General features: G+C 41.5%; 1 pseudogene; it reads right to left on the bottom strand.

Moving 5' to 3' along the window:
• Positions 1 to 261: 261 nt before the first annotated feature.
• LOC103083877 (grpE protein homolog 2, mitochondrial pseudogene) overlaps positions 262 to 4,398 on the bottom strand; it is a 5,611-nt pseudogene continuing 1,474 nt past the window's right edge.

The raw sequence follows: 4,398 nt of genomic DNA, 5'->3' as shown, positions 1-4,398 counted from the left end.
TTTAAAAATAATTTTCTTAAACATATTTTGATAAGACCACAGGAACACTTGTCACATTGTTTAAATGCCCAGTGGCAAGACTTCTGATGAGACCAAACAGGTCACAGGAAATCAACAGAGTATCTTAGAAATAAAGCCAATATGACTAAATCCAAGACAGATCACATTAAGTACCTCATGTGCAATATGAACCTAGTTTAATAAATAAAGGAATCACAGGTGACTGCACTCTGGGAGAACATTCAGTTCCTCTGGGCCCATTCATAATCTTCTCTGAGACCCTACCACCACTTCCACCTGGGCGAATCTAATGGTGCAGCCATGAAGCTTGTAGCCATCCTGCCTTACTGATGCCACAGTGCCAGGCTGTACCCCAACACCAGCTGGCATATGACAGATGAGTTCATGCTCATGAGGGTCATATTTGTCACCAGTGGGTGTCAGCTTCTCCAGGCCACGTTTGGCCAACACACTTTTCAGCTTTGTTTCTTAAAATGACAAGCCTCGGAAGATCTCCAGAGTGAGCTTCTGGTCCCCAGGCTCTGTTTCTTCAGAAATACGCTCTGTAGTCTTCTCCAAAATGTCTGCCACCTCCACCAAATCCTTACAGAAACTCTGAATTCCAAATATCTTGGCATCTTCAACACATCTCTGGGTTCGCCTTCTTATATTTTCACCATCAGTTACAGCTCTCTGGTATCTCACTGTGAAACCCTGTATTTCCTTCTCCAGTTTAACAGCTTTTAGCTTTAAGACTCATTCTGCAAGAGAGGGCCCAAGTTCATCAGGAGGGTCCTCAGAATTGCAGTGTCCACCCGTGGTCCTCTGGGTGACAGTGCTGAAAGGATGCAGCCAACCCCTGCCATCGGACGTGGCACTCGAGGCCAGGAGAGGCTGCATCCACCACCAGACAGCCCACAGGGACCTGGTGGCCGTGTTCCCCAACTCGGCTGACCTGTCAGCTGATTATTAAGAGCCAACTTGTCAGAAAAATCTGTACTTGTATCAAGATTACATCCTTGAACCCAAAGAAATACAGACAATAAGTATATTGCTAATAAGGCCAGTCATCCTAGCACTGGCACTGTAGAATTTAGAGAGCAAAGGAATCCTGGTAAATGACTACATAAACTAAAAGACTTCTCTTCAGTCCGCGTGTTGTTTGTTTCTCTTTGGATGATTTATTTAAGAGTGACATGGTTTCCCTCTGGCCATTGTCTTTATTTTCTTCGGCTCTTTAATCATTATGTGTGCTGTGCACCGCCTAGGACCCTGACGTCATTAAGTGCCTTATAAGCAACTAGTTCCAAATGACCTGCTTGCCAGTGCAAACATGTCTGACAGGTTTAGTGACCACCCAACTCGCATATAAGGGGCTGAACCAGCCAGGCACAGGCTCTTCTCCACTGGTACACACACAACCAAGTCCAGGGTTATTTCGGATTTGAAATCCTGACTTGGGCTGCAAGGCTATCTTCCAAACTCCCCTGACAAATGCCGTCAGTCAATTCATGCCTTCTTCCCTTCTTGCACAGATGTTGATTGGGGTCTACAGCTGGGATCATAGAAATGAGTAAGACTCACTCTCTTTCTTGAGGAACTTCTAGTCTGCAGGGAGACAGGTCTATTGCTATATTTACAACATACCCTAAAAGTACTTAGATGTGGACCACAGGCTTCAGGATCACAAAAGAGGGGAGCTCTTTAAGATAGAGAATATTTTCTCTGTTACAAATATTTTCTTAATGAGTACACTAGTGTTTACCTCCCTTTCTTGGACATAGTCCTAACTCAGGATACTTCGAAATAAAACTAAAAATTATTTTCTACTAATAAGGAACCTACTGTGTAGCACAGGGAACTCTACACAATACTCTGTAATGGCCTATATGGGAAAAGAATCTAAAAAAAGAGTGGACATATGTATAACTGATCCACTTTGCTGTGCACCTGAAACTAACACAACATTGTAAATCAACTATGCTCCAAAAAATTTTCTTTCAATTAATTTATAGCTCTATGTGCTATATAACTTTAATATGACTAAAATTTTCCCTACTTTCTGTTTGGAAATTGTTGTAATGTAGAAGAAATTTGAAAGAATTCTATAATGAACTCCTGTAAATGCTTCACCGAGATTCACCCATTGTGAACATTTCCCCCATGTTTGTTTTATCTTCTCTCAGTCTCTCAGAATATATATTTGCTAAACTACTTGAAAATAAGTTGCAGTTATCATGGCACTTCTCCCCTAAATAATTCAACCAATGTTGCCTGAGAATTAGGACATTTTCCTACAAAAACCCTATATGATTATCACACCTAAGAAATTTAACAATGCCATAATATAATTTAATGTACAATACACATTCAATTTTACCCAGTTGCCTCAAAAATATATTTTATAGCTTTAAAATATATATATATATTATAGCTTTTAAAAAATATCTAAGATATAATCAAGGCTTATGCACTGCTGTTGGTTTTTATCTTCTTAGTCTCTAATCTAGAGCCATCCTCCTGCCTTTTGTTGTTTTTCACGCTATTGAATTTTTGACAAGTTCAGGTCACTTGTAGAATATCCCACAGCTTCAATTTATCTGAGGTTCTTCATTATTTGATTCTAGTTTTAAAATGTTGGCAAGAACACTACAGGTCATTTGGGTAGTTCTTACTTCATTATATTAGCAGGTATGCAGTGGGAATACGATTTAAATTTTAAACTCATACATTTAAAACAAACCAAAAACAGGAAAACAGTTGATTTCTTTTCTGATTGATGAGAAGATCCTGTGATTTAAGGCCTTACAATTAAAAGTGTGGTCAGCAGGCTTTCTTAGAAATTAGAAGCCCCAGGCCCCTCCCCAGATCTATTGAATCAAAATTTGCATTTTAACAAGATCCCCAGGTGATTCATATGCACGTTAAAGTTTGAGAAGGACCAATTTAAGATATTAGCTAGAGGGCGGGCATCTGGCATACTGGCTTTATCCAAAGCAAAGGTTTATTTGTTGCAGACACTCTTAGGACATAATATCCATTTCTTCTTTTTCCTGACTAACAGGAAAAAATTGTACCTAGCTAAAAAGCTACATTTTCAATCTCTCTTGAAGTTAGAAGTTGCCATGTGACACAGTTCTGGCCAATGAGAGGGAAATGAAATTTCCCGGGGGAAGGTTTTAGAAAACAGCTTGGATTCACCTGGCACGCACATTTCATCCTTCCCCTTCTTTTTTCCCGGTTCGGGGATAGGAAAGTAGAGGTGGAGATGCTATCGGTGACCCTGAAACTTCAAACCGCAGGCTAAGGATGACTGCGTGGCAAGAGCCTTGAGGAGCCCTGGTCTGCCTACCTCCGTACCTCTTTCATGCAGGTAAAAATGAAGCCTCTGGTTTAAGTCACTGTTTAATTGAATTTCCTGTTATTCGTAGTCAAACTGAATCCCTAACTGATAATGCTGTTTGAAGAATTTCTTTTTTATATAAATTTATTTATTTAATTTATTTTTGGCCGCGTTGGGTCTTTGCTGCTGCGCGTGGGCTCTGCCTAGCTGCGGCAGCGGGGGCCACTCTTCGTAGCGGTTCGCGGGCTTCTCATTGCGGTGGCTTCTCTTGTTGCGGAGCACGGACTCTGGGCCCTTCGGTTACTGTGGCTCGCGGGCCCTAGAGCACAGGCTCAGTAGTTGTGGCGCACGGGCTTAGTTGTTCTGCGGCAAGTGGGACCTTCCCGGACTAGGGCTCAAACCCGTGTCCCCTGCGTTGGCAGGCGGATTCTTAACCACTGCGCCACCAGGGATGCCCTGAAGAATTTCTTGATGGGAGATTTTGAGGAGTCGCTGGTGGGTAGAGTCGCAGAGAGGTGGATTCTTTCTCGTTTTTTTGCTTTGTTTATGGTTTTCTCCATTAAGAGAGACTGAAATGTGCAATGTATTCCCTTCCCGTTTGTGAAGGAACAGCTAGGCATCCTCCAGAGGACTGCCATTAGGGAGACAGATTTCTACTGCAAGAGCATTTTCATCGAAATTTTGGCTCCACAGATAGTAATACACACATTTTAATGCATGTGAAGACTGTCTCCTACTAACAGAAAAGGTATGAACCAAGGACTTGCCTTGCCCTATGTTACAAAAGTTTTTCCTCCTCATGTGACAGTAATTCTAGTCCCCTTTGGTGACTCACTCACTATCTCTGTTAATTTCCTTCGACTTTACCGTGGAAAAGGAAATGTATGCGTGTGTATGTGTGTGCATGTGTTCATTATGGCATATGCCTTTCCAAATTGTTATGCATCTCGTTTCCAAAAATAATTTGAAATAGTTTACATCTCAGCTTTTATCACCATTTAGGGCTGACCTTTGCCCAGAAGAATATTTAATCTCTAGTACTTGGCTTCTTCTAG

This window comes from Lipotes vexillifer, unplaced genomic scaffold (genome assembly GCF_000442215.2).
Source record: "Lipotes vexillifer unplaced genomic scaffold, Lipotes_vexillifer_v1.1 scaffold1429, whole genome shotgun sequence".
NCBI classification, from domain to species: domain Eukaryota; kingdom Metazoa; phylum Chordata; class Mammalia; order Artiodactyla; family Lipotidae; genus Lipotes; species Lipotes vexillifer.
This window is presented reverse-complemented; position numbering and strand designations above follow the sequence as displayed.